The sequence below is a fragment of the Falco rusticolus genome, chromosome 8 (genome assembly GCF_015220075.1).
Source record: "Falco rusticolus isolate bFalRus1 chromosome 8, bFalRus1.pri, whole genome shotgun sequence".
Classification (NCBI taxonomy): Eukaryota; Metazoa; Chordata; class Aves; order Falconiformes; family Falconidae; genus Falco; species Falco rusticolus.
Window position 1 is genome coordinate 38,312,891 of NC_051194.1, and position 12,785 is coordinate 38,325,675.

Below are 12,785 nucleotides of genomic sequence, written 5' to 3' on the forward strand. Positions count from 1 at the left end.
TCCGGGGGCGGGGGTGGGGGTGGGGGGGTGGGGGGGTGCGGAGGACTGGCCAAGTTTGAGGATAAAAGTCCAAAGGTTACTAGCTACACAAAAACCACCTCAGATTTAGAACAAACCTTTACTGAAAATAGTTAGGGATTGAAAGAATATTCAAGCCGAGTATTATACATGCTTGCCTTGTTCTCACTCTTCCACAAGCATTTATTCATACTCAACCATTGGAGGAAGAATGCTGGACTGTCTTTTGTTTGATTTCATTCCAGATTAGATTTTACTTAAAACTTGTCCACCACTTCACCAGTAACATTTAAATTTTCATTTGAAAGTCTCATTTGGTACTCATGATAGTGCCAATATCACAGACGGAGCCACAACAGATATGCTTCAAAGGAACTTGCTGCAGCAGCTTAAAAAGTCATTCATTGCACTGCCCACCTCATCCCTGCCTGAAGTTACTGCACTAACCAGTGCCAGCAGCACAAGTAACACTTTTATAACTACTACTCTACTACTTTATACCCATTCAGTTATCATCAAGCCATTATGGAAAAAACAAGACTGTGCTTGAAGATTTGGGGGTCTACCCTTCCAATTTATTTTTATTTTAAAAAAGTCTTATGCTGGAGTTATAATAATAGTGCTGCTGCTAAATGTACACATAGTCAGTGACAAAACAACAATCAAATACAAGCTGAGCTTTACCATCAGGTTTCACAGCTTTAGTTAGATTAAAAAAATATATATTTAGGATGACAAATTCTCATGTTCTTAAATTGAACGTCGTTTTCTTTAGATTTTCTTTTAGAAGTTTAATTACTGCTTGTCTGTATTTTAGTTCTCTTTTTTTAATTCAAACAATTTGATCCATGTATTTTCCAGTTTTCAAATCTTTGTTCAAAGGTGAGACTATAGTTCCCATTGTTACCATTTTGTTAACATGGCATTCAAACTGTTGGCATTTACAGAACTCTCTTGTCTAAATTATTTTAACATAATTATGAGAATAGATAAGAGGCAGTCAACACTGACTACTTGAATACTTCTTCCTGAAAGAAATTAAAGGCTACCTTTAAGAATCATTATTGGTGTATGGTTTGTTTTTTGTGAAGGAAGCACTGCTGAAAGCATCATGCAATTTGTCCCATCTGTGATCTAGCCTCAAAAATCATGGATAAAATCATTTACATAAGTCAGATAAAACGGGAGTAAAGCCAGGGAACATGTTGAACACATCTGTTTTGTAGCTGGCTCTGCAATTCTTCCAATAACGCATGCCTATAGGATAAAAATTTCTTGTTCTATGCCATTGGACTGTATGACAACTCAAAATGGCAGAAGGCTTGTTCAGGTACAGTTACACTGACAGAAGTTATCTTAGCAATATGACTTACTTCAAAGACAGCATATGTGTAAAACAGACTGGTAAAGACATGTTTTTGCCAACAGAAACTGCATCTGGCCCTAGGAGAACTTGTTCTCAATCAAGTTTCCTGTTGTAGAGCAGGTTTATGTTCAAAAGCCACAAGGATTGTATGTGCGGGGAAATAGACATGGAAGAACAGAAACTGCATACTTTCCTGTAGAACAACTTATTGAACAGTGATTCTGTTGAGTCTAGAAATATTTAATGTAAAAAAACCAACCTGAAATAGAGATTGAATTCTATACATTATAAGGTTCTGCTCTTTGGAAAGATAGCTCAAATTCATATATATGAAGAAAGAGATACCCGATTTAACAATCACTAATACAGGCTCCTGTGTCAACAAATGCAGGAGGCAAGAACCTGACGTTGCTGAAAAAAAAGCAAACCCAAAACAAAACACAGCCCAACCAAAGGTGCACACACATACCCTATGACATCAGAATGACATTTTAATAAGGCTGTCATGTTACTTCTGCTCCAACTTACAGAGTAGGTTAATTGCTCTGTTGCTAAAGACTTTGTCTGGGGAACTTTGAAAAAGATACAGACATATCACACAGAGTTCAGTGAGAGTTCACAACAAAAAACCTGAGAAAACATGACCTGTGAAGAAAAGGCCTGTTTGCACAGTTTAGTACAGAGAAGTCTGAAATAAAGTGAGACAGAAGAACTGTCTTCACATATACAAACAGTTGGGGCAAAGAGTACAGAAATCATTATCCTGCATGAGTAATAACAATTGGACAAGAACTAACTGGCTTAACTAGCACCAAGACAGAGACTTAAGGTAAATATTAAGAAAAGCCTCCTAACTATAATGATAGTTATGTACTAGCTATAAATAGACCAGTGAAGAGGTGTGGTATTCCCCTTTTGAGTTTTTTCTTAAGAACAGATCAGACAAATGTCTATCAGACATGATTTCAGCGTATTTGCTTCTGCCTCAGAGTAGGGACTGACTCATGAAATCCCTTCACTTCTTAGACATCTGTCTTATCTTCATTTATCCATATGAGAACTCTTATCTTCATTTATCCAAATGAGAACTCTTATCTTCATTTATCCAAATGAGAACTGTTTATCAGTGTTATCTTACCTGAACTTCAAAAGTACAATCTTTGCAACATAAACATCTGAAACATTTTAATTTTACTATATTGTTGTTGTCAGACTGTTAGTGTACTTAGCACAAAACATCTCAGGAACACAAAAGTGGCATCTTTTACTACTGCAGATAATCCACAGAAGTGGATAAATTATTTAACGTAAATACAGAAAGAGAAGCAAGTGAGGGAAAAATAGGGAAGGACTCAAAAAATAAAAACAAAGCTACAGCAAAGAAAAGAACCTTTAGCCTAAAGAAAACTATTTTCCTCTCATACGGTTTGCTGGTATAATTTAAAAAATATACAATAATTTGAGATACAAAAGTAAACGTAAGTAAAAGACTTTGCAAACGGACAGGAAAAATTCATGTCTACAAGGCCTCCCTACACTACCAATTCCCGACTCTCAGTTTTTAAAGCACACTGCAGGTACCCCTGCTTTGGCCTTGCTCAAGTTAGTCCAACTTCAAATGACCTCATTAAGCTGGGTTCTAAATTATGCCATATGTGGATTTGTGGGTCAAGCGTCTCTAGAGCAGCGGCTCCCACAGATAGAAATCAGTGCAATATCCTGACACAGAACTCCATCGTCCTTTTCTTATTGTCACCAAACCTTCTGCAACTTCTCAAAATATACACTTAAGGTGAATATATTAAAAACATCTCAGAAAAATATGCTAAGTCTAAGCAATCAGGTTAACATAGAGCCATAAGACGTATTTGTTGTTATTACTGTATTACTAAATCAAGATCTCATGCTGAGACCCAGAAGCAAGAATCATAACTAATGCACTGCATTCTGAACATGTTCCTACTGCTCAATTATGTTTACAATGTTATTTTGCAAGATATGTGCAATTATAGTATGCATGATCTGTTTTGACCTATTCCTTGGCACTACAAAATACCAGAAATTTGAAATAGTAAATGCAGTATTTATTCTATTAAAAAAAGATTTTTCTTCTCTCCTACAGAAATAGTGTGCTTAATAGAATTAACTGTGTTTTTGAAATTTTTTTATTTTTACATTTAATATTGTGTCAGTTCTACACCAGGATTTTAAAAGCTTATATTTAGAAATTAAACATTCAGGACAGCAAACTTAATTATTTGCTAACCAGATGAACCTAGGTAGCATCACCAGTAAATACACATTTACATTAGTTTGTCATACATATGAAAATAAGCTCCGCAAAAGTAACAAGATGTACTTAATTACATTGATCAGTCAGATTTTCATCATTCATTCATTTTTCTCCAAATACTAGTCTAAACAGAGGATAATGTAAACAGCAGAGCTCTAAAAAGAAATTATTAGAAAATACATTCATTACTCCAAACCAAATGTGTACGTCCTGATAGATCAGAACACTTCTGCCTGTGTGTTTGGTTGGAAAGAGGGAATCAATGAATGAAATCGCTATTATCATTCTTAGGTTGCATTTTATAAGAAAATATTATTTTCATTTCAGAGAATGCTCAGTTAAGAGAGCCACTGAACAATCTGTCATGAAAATAAATTGCATGTAATTAGTTTTTATTTAGTTTGCTGATGTAAAAAGTCAGCCTGCAGTGAAGATAATATAGATAAAAGGCAAAAAATCAAACTTAAAATTGCTGATATGCAAAGCTTTTTTCAAGAAGTTGTCTGTAAATACTTATTGATAATGACAAGGTTTTAGAAAACAATTCTGATTTGTACCCATACATTAATGCTATATTTCAGCAAATTGAAGAAAAAAAAGAAGAAAGTAAAAGCTGTAAATACGAATTAAATTTATGGAATAACCAACTGTCTTGCTTTCTGCAGAGAAAACGTTACCTTTATAATAAAACAATAAGACTTCTGCATTTAGCCTCAATCAGCTTTAAATTCCACAAGTCTGTACATTGATTAGCTTTCCTAAGAACCACAGCAAAGAACCACTGATGGGTCTATGACCAAATTTGAAAGGTTATTTATTTTTACCATAAATTATCTAAAATTTTATCAACATAAAGAGGGGAAAAAAAAAAAAAAAAAAAAGCGTGCTTCCCTACCATGATATTAAATGAGATAATGGTCTTGTTACACTACATTAATACGTTCTACCTGTCACAGGTATCTGCCTACTCACATATACTATAAAAGCTTTCAGTATTACCAACCACCACAGTTATCTTCAAAAAAGTTTCCTCTGACAGTTCAGAAATCTCAGCAAGCCAAAACGAGCAATTCACAGACATGTTTTCTTCACCGTAGTCTTCCATTACCATCAGATAACCACTGACACAGTTCATCAAGGCAAACTGTATGCAGATTTTTCTCCAGCAATGAGTCAATTTGATAAACATTACCTTGCTACTCTGCCTTATCAAAATACAATAAAACCTTAGGGAAAAAAATCAAATTAATTATATACAGCCTCATCATCTGAATCAATATTTGGGTTCAATACATTTCAGTAGCAATCATGACAGAACGCAAAGAGTAAAAAACACAGGAATTATAGCAAGTGCTCATTTTTTAATATATTTCTAAGGAAAGTTATTTACAAAGCCACTATAGCAAAGGCATGCATGAAAGTAAAATTTCCTCACACAGTATTTCTGTTAATTTCAAATAACAGCAAAGGGCTTTGCCACAGGGTAGGAAAAAAACCCACACAAACAACATGAAACCAACCAAGAAAATCCTTCTAAGTATTTTCAGTGTAGCATAAGTACTAACTCCTTGCTGCCCATTCCCTTAAAACTATCCATAAGGGAATTCCACATGAAAGAAGACTCGCTAGGTTATTCTGCTACAAAGTGCTGTGCCACGAGAAAATCCAAGATGTTGTGCAAGACAAGCATATAGACACTCATTCTGCAAATACTACATCTTTGCCATATACATAGCAGCACATTTCTGAAGGCCTCTTATGCTCTGCAACGTGCTGCATTGTTTAAGGAAATGTTATAGCCGAGAAACATTTTCTGCGTTGACTATCAATCCCTCTTATTTCAAGGAAGGTTTTTATTATCTTTTACCAACCTCTTAGAGGACACTTCATGATACAACACAGCTTAGAAGTGCTCAGCTTATTTAATGCTTTGATCTTCAGTAATTCCACAGACAAAAACTAAAACCAGATTTATGAAGCAAGAGAGGAAGTCAGAGAAAAAGCCAATCTCGTAGGTGCTGCAATGCACCTCAGAAGCAGCAAGGCAAAAAATAATCTAACATTCACTTTTTCCCCCGACCAAAGTACCTCGCAGAACCTGACCTACATACCCAATTCATAGCACTGCTATCGCTGCAGCGCAATTTAAAGACAAGAGACTACAGCATCAGCACGGACAGAAAGGCTTACGGTGACGTATAAGCGTTTGTACAGCTCGTAAAACCCCTAAGATCCTGCAGTTGTAACGTAAATAACTCACACGTAGCGCGTGTCCCCGGCACCTCCAACAGCCACCGGCGCTCAGCGCCATCTCCAGAGGGACGGCGGACCCCAGCAGCGCGGCCCGCACCCCCCGCCCCCGAAGCTGCCCCAAGCGGCTCCCGCACCGGCGGCCCCCCCAACACACCCACAAACCCGCCCCCGGGCAGCCGCGGCCGCCCCCCGCCCGGCCTCTCCCCGCGCCACCCCCGCCCGCCCCGCCGGCACCGACCTGTGTCACAGCGGAGGCCGGGCGGCCGCGAGGGACCCCCCGCGCTGCCCGGCAGCAGCGGGCGCAGGCCCGGCTGGGCAGGCGACGCGGAAGGAGCGGCCAGGTTTCCAGAGAGGCGCCCACCCCCCCAGAGGAGGGGGGGAAGGGGCCCGGGGCCTGCCCGCGCCGGGGCACGGCGGGGAGGGTGACAGCAGGCACCGGAGCCGGCGCGGAGGGAGCCGCGCTCCGAGTCAGACCCGCGGGGAGGGCAGCGAGGACGGTGCCCCCGAGGCGCTGGCGGCGCGGCGGGGCCGAGCCGGGACCGGAGGGGGGGGGGGCTCGTCAGGCGTGAGGCGCCGGCGGCCGCCGCCGCTTCTGCTGCCAACCGAAAGCCCCGCCTCCCCCTCCGCCGAAACTCGTGACGTCGGCCGCGCCGCCGGCGGGAGGCGGAGACAGGCGCGCGGGACGTCACCGCGGCACAACGTCATGGCGCACGAGCGGCGCAAGAACTACGGCCCGCCCCCGCGCACGCGCAGGAGGCTGCAGAGGCGGTGGGAGGCCGCCCAGCGCGCGCGCGTCAGCCACGCCCCCTGCCCCAGCCCGGCCGCGGCGCGCGCGCCGCTCCGCTGCCCTCCGTGAGGCGGCCGGGCTGGCGCCAGCGGGCCCGGGGCGGGGCGGCGGTACCGGCAGGGGCGGCCCGAAGGGCAGAGGGGCTGCCGCCTCCCGCCTCTGCCTGAGGCCGGGCAGCAGCCGCTGGCTGCCGTCAGGCCGTTTTGGGTTAGACCCGGCCTGCGGCTGTGTGATCTTTATTGTTCAGAGATAGGATGTGAACATCCACCTCGGTGCAATCAGGTCTCCGCCGTTGCTTAATTCAGAAACCCTTGCCCCTGGCCCGCCCCGAGCAGCAGTCCGGCGGTAGGACAAGCGGCCTCGGCTCCATGGTGAGCAGGCTGCGCACACTTTTTAGGACAATTCAAAATGCTGCTCCGCTGCCTTCAGGTTGCCCATTCCTCCTGGCACAGGCTGGCTGCTCTGCAGGTGCCACCTTCTTCCCTCAGAAAGTCAATTCACACTCAGAAGAAGGATGCTACCCTAAATTAATTGATGAGGAAGCACTCACCCAGTATGTAGCAGGACAGCTATTAGTGCTACTCTCAACACCTAAGTAGCAGATGACTAAAAATTACTATGGCACTGTAATTAGTTTTGTACAGATTTAAAACTAAGCCTACAGGCACAAACCATTGTGCACACACAAGAAGCATGAATGACCCGTGTGTTGGCAAACCCCCTTCCATGACGCGCTGGCAGGCGATGGGTGTTCAGAGCCCTGCCGAGGTGGCAGTGATATGTGCTGCTGCACCTGACCCTGCAGCACGGTAACCTCAGCAGAGCTGCGCTTGTGACCTGCTTTCTGGCCCTTGGCCAGAGGTACTTAACCATTAAGACAATTAGAGGTTTGTAAAGCCTGGATAAGCCCTCAAAATCCACCCAAAATGAGGGTTGGGGGGGGTATTTTGGCCACCCTAAACAAACCTGGGAAAACTTGCTTGAACAGATATTTAAGACTTACATGTTATTACAGGCATATATAATTATGCTGGTACGGTCCTTCAAACAGGCAAGTCTTCAGTGGAGCAAGACCCCAAGCTGCATACCCAGGCAAGCAAACTTCCAGTGGGAACCACAAATGAAACTAAACAATTGCACATCAAGGCCCACAACCTGAGTATTGCGAGATCTTCCACTGAAATAGGCTACAAAAAATGGTAAAAACAAGTATCATCACCTTTTAAAAGAAGGGATTGAAAAGGACTGTGATAAAGACCAACAGATGAAGCATATCCAAGAAAGGCACAAGACTGAATCACAGTGATTAATAAGAACTCCAGAGCCAACACTAAGGAGACGCAGTCCTGTCTCGAAGCTAAGATGCTCTGTTCCACAGTTGGCAAAATCATGCCATGTTCGTGAGACACTTGTCATGACCAAGAGTCTTTAACTAGAAAGTTAAAAAGGTGACCTTTTCTGCTAAATGATAGGGTAAGAGCCAAGAAGAATGCTGACGTGTGATACTCCTGCACCATCAAGCAAGATCAATGAGCCACAGCTGCTTACACAGCTTTGAAAACACATCCAGTGTTTCCCTTGCCTTAGTGTTCCAGTTCATGGCCATTTGTCAGTTTTAGCATCTTGCAAATGGATTTCACTGATGAAGCAATGGTTAGTAAGCAGAGGGTTTTGAAGTCAGAATTCCTTCACTACCAAAGCTAGGAAGGATTGTAGAAAATCACCCCATATTCCTCTGCCCATGTGGCCCTTTGTGTTTCTGCACAAACCTGCACAGCACAAAGCACTCTCCTTGCACTATAAACACCATCCCAAGAGCGCTTTGCAGAGGTGATACACAACTGACAGCCATCAGCACTATTGTGCCATAATCCCTAAAACAGAACATATTCAGTATCAGGAGCAGGATAAACAGCTAAACATTGACTCTGAGATAAAAAAAAAAAAAACAAAACCAAAAACTATCAACACCAGAAACCAGCACTTATGACACTGGCTCAGCCCAAACCCAGGGGCATGGTTCTGAGATCATTTGTCATGCTACCGGAACAAAATAAATCTTATAGGAACAGTGTAATTGCTGATACAGAAGAGTATAAAAATAGAGGACAGAAGTTGCAATAAAGCATATTAGTTATTTATGCATTCAGTACAAGCCCTGTACAGGTGATGGAAGCTGGGAGGAGCAGGGGTGGAAATTATAGGGTAAGCACATCTTAGTATACTCAAGCAATTGACTGAAATCTGGCAGTATGGCTCTCCCTGGATTTCAGAATCAATGCCTCACTGCAGTAAGAGGTTCTCACCTTCTAGATGTACTGCTTGAGGCTAACAAGTGCCTGTATTAGTTAACACCGAAGCCATAGCTTCTAAACACTTTAAATGGAAACAAACCCACTCCTTTTCATGGCCATGCCATCATCTTCCTTTTCCACCCCAAGTTTCTCTGCCTCCACACCACTTATTCCTATCACTGGCACCATATTACCATGTTACCACATTTTGAACTACATCCAGAAAAGGATCTAGTTAAATACATGATTAATTTAATATATTTTTAATCAAAAGAGGGGTTAACTGGAAAAGGAACAAGCTGCAGAGATGGAGCAGGTAAGTCAAAACAGCTTTGCTTGGGAACAGCAGTAGCATAAAGTCTGTGATGTTTTAACATATGTTGTCATGTTATAACATGATCAAGAGTTCTCCCTCACCAGCAGGAAGGCCAACATCCTGTTTATAAATTTAAATCTAGCTTGCATGCATTGAGCAAACAACAGTATTACTTCAAGCCTTCGTTAGTTCTACCTGTCTGCTATGCTCCTCTGCCTTTCCATGACTGAAGGAGACATGTGCCTGCATCTCACTAGTTCCAGTTCCTCCTGATAAAAATGCACCATCACTGTGAGGCTGATGCCAAAAGAAAGGAAGAGCAAATAGCTTGGGGAGGACAGTCCTAAATCACTGCTGGAAGATTCCTAAGAGGCTTCATCTTCCCTACTAGCAATTGTATTTCTTACCCGGACTGGCATCTCCCATCATACTTAGTATTTTGCATTTCAGGACACATTCTCACTGCCCATGACATTCAAGTTAGCTCCAGAACAAAATAAATAAAGAGCAGCCAGCTATTGACTTGTCTATAATACTTGAACCAAGTACATAATACATAGACCAAGGTATGAGAAAAATACAGTGGTCATTCAGGTATGGAGTTGCTTCTCTAGAAAAAGCACACTGTAGATGACACCGGGCAGCAGTAGGTTTGTCTGCTCCAATCCCATCATTGGAGTTTATGAAGCAACTCATTTACCTTTAGGACTCAGCCGTATTCAGCAATCCAGAACGCAGGCAGTGTTGACTTTACTAATAAGATTATTTCCCTAATGTCTACATTACTGAGCCATTTAACACAAGTCTGCTATTTGAGATGGCAAGAGTAAACTAGGAGATGCTGATTAGAAGTATATGAAATTACGCTATCTGGCAAATAGCCTCCTTTCTTAAAGGTTATACAGGATATTCTATACAACTATTCAGAAGATTAAACATATCCATAAAAGCCTGTAACAAGCAACCGTTGCCTTTTATTTGTCCATTTACATCTTAAAGCAATGGACCTTACTGCAGAATGACACTGCACAGAGTATATTCCCTTCAGCAAACATGATGACTGTTAGTCTTTAAAGAATAAGGATTTTTAGAACACAGACTTCATTTTACACTAAGTAAAACCCCTGAATAATCAAACTTCATTTTATGCTAAATAAATACCCTGAATCATCAATATTCTGCTTAAGACAAAGAGCATCTGTAAAACATAGGGCAAGTACAGTTGATGAAAATTCCCCTTCGTTGAGCTACACTGCTTTCATAAATGTAAAGTTCTACATTATAGAATCTGTTATACGCAGATAGAACACCACACGGTGAAGCAAAGTAGCCATTGGTAATCATCTATTTATCAGTCAAATGAGTATCTGACAAGGGATAGGCAGAATAGGTGCAGGTTTATCCAAAGGTAAATATTAAAGCAACTGAAAAGAGATATCTAACAGAATGGTAAATGTAACTGTCATTCTAACATTCTTTTCTTCGCTTAATTACAACTGTACAGTGCAGCAAACATTTAAGTTTCAGTGTTTGGTCAATAAACCTCTTTGATTCCTCCTAAGGTTCCTTAGCCCTTTTCGCAGTTGCATCTACCTGCCTTGTCAAATAAATAAAATCAAGCCCTGTTCTCTGAACCTCAGATACCCAAATCTTATACAGGTCAAGGATGGTTTTGTTACGACGCCCACTTTTTTTTTTAACCTCTCAATGCCCTTTGATCAAGAGCTGTTGTTACAACAGCCTAGGAAGAGCTTTGCTACCACTGGTATTATCTGCAGCACTAACAGCAGAAAACCAAAACATTCATGCTGCCAGCTGACACAACACTGTATTTCTGCAAGGCACTGCAAAACTTTTAAAACAATTTCAACCTGCATAAAAACAGACCAAAGAGGCAAAGATCAAAATAAAACCTTTGTTCTGAGAATTAAACATTTCATGTTCTTCCTGCTGTAAGAAGAAAAATCGGGCGGTGGGGGAAGGTGATCATTGCAAAACAATTACAGCAAAGGAGTTACTATCCTAATAGCTAATATAATGTGATAGCATTTTAATATGGTGCACAGTAAGCCTCAACACATGGGGAACATCAGTATTACCACCGAAAACGAAGCAAAAAAAAAGCACAGAACACTGATGTTTCCACTTCTCTTTTTAAGGATGTATTTTCTTACACTGTACTTACCCCTAGAGTATTTTGAGTAAATTCTTGTATTGCACTAAGCTGCAGTGGATTACAGTGCCACAAATGCTAGCTGTTTCAACTTCTTGCTAGGGAAAAAAAGCACACACAGCACAAGCCTCTTCTAAAGAGCTAGCTTAGATCTTAATGCATCCATTGCTTTGCTGGAAGTTGAAGGCAGCAAGGTCAAATAAAAGTTCCTTGTATTCAGTACAAACAGAAAGGTTTGTTACAGTTCTTAGTAGAGTTTATTAATGGCAGACTGAACATGTCTCCCACACAGGAGAATGGCTCATTTTCTAATGTTCCATTTCACTGAGGTGAGTGATGTATTTCACCATCATTATGTATAAACTTCCCCTGTTCATGAATATTAAGTCTCCAGCAAAGTTACAGACAAAATGTGCAACAGTGTAAAATAATTATTTCCAAGTTTATGCTCAAATCCCGTAGAGAACAGTTCTGGGATATAATAAAAGTAATTTAGTTTTATCAAATCACCACCATTTCACATCAAATCTACAGTCCACACATATTGTAGAAGCTCACAGTCAAATATAAAGTAAATTCTACAAGTCTCAAGCCTGTTCATGTTTTACATTCTTAACATCTTTCTGTAAAAGAAGGTTGATATAATCTCTTAACAAAATAAATAATTTCACTTATATGCAATGAGCTAGGCTTTTAGACTTCCTAATCTAACAGGTGCATTTTCTTCCAGGAATTATCTTGCTGTGTACCCTGAACTAATATTTGGATTAATCAAAATGTACTTTGCACAAGAGGTTTGAAAAAAGCTGATTTTTATCTCTGTACAAGTTTCTCACAACCACATCAGCGACCAACCTATTACTAAGGAAAGAGGATGTCAGAAGGAAACAGCACTTTGGCTCAAACCACTCCTTCCCCACAAAACTGGCATTCAGATTTCATGAAAAAGCTATCTACATGTCCCTGTGTAAGTCCCCATACTTTAATGAAAGACACTAAAGTCAAACATTTTTGCAGAGAATGAACAGCTGGCAGGGACTCTTACATTCAATCCAAAATCAGGTATTAAAGAAGTTGCTTCTATAGCAGCAACTTGATTCCACAAATTTCAGTTTTTACAGCCAACACAGTCATCACTTATTTTTTGTATTTTGATTGAAGTTATCAGACATAGGAACACCTGCCTTAATGTAAATAAAAAAAAGTAACAACAAATACAGCCTCTTTGAGTGATATATTGCAAGTCTCTGTTTTTTAAAGAAGCACACCCATTTTAGACAACATG

The 12,785-nt window shown here is 41.0% G+C and overlaps 1 protein-coding gene across 4 annotated transcripts in view; it reads right to left on the bottom strand.

Moving 5' to 3' along the window:
* The window catches only part of MAP3K2 (mitogen-activated protein kinase kinase kinase 2), a 56,485-nt gene extending 49,925 nt beyond the window's left edge, over nucleotides 1-6,560 (bottom strand). For 2 of the 4 annotated variants that reach the window (XM_037397144.1, XM_037397142.1), the window contains exon 1: nucleotides 6,169-6,560. The gene's annotated coding sequence lies outside the window, so the exon portion shown is untranslated. The remainder of the gene's footprint in view (nucleotides 1-6,168) is intronic. The other 2 variants (XM_037397146.1, XM_037397145.1) reach the window with 1 other exon arrangement.
* Nucleotides 6,561-12,785: the final 6,225 nt, after the last annotated feature.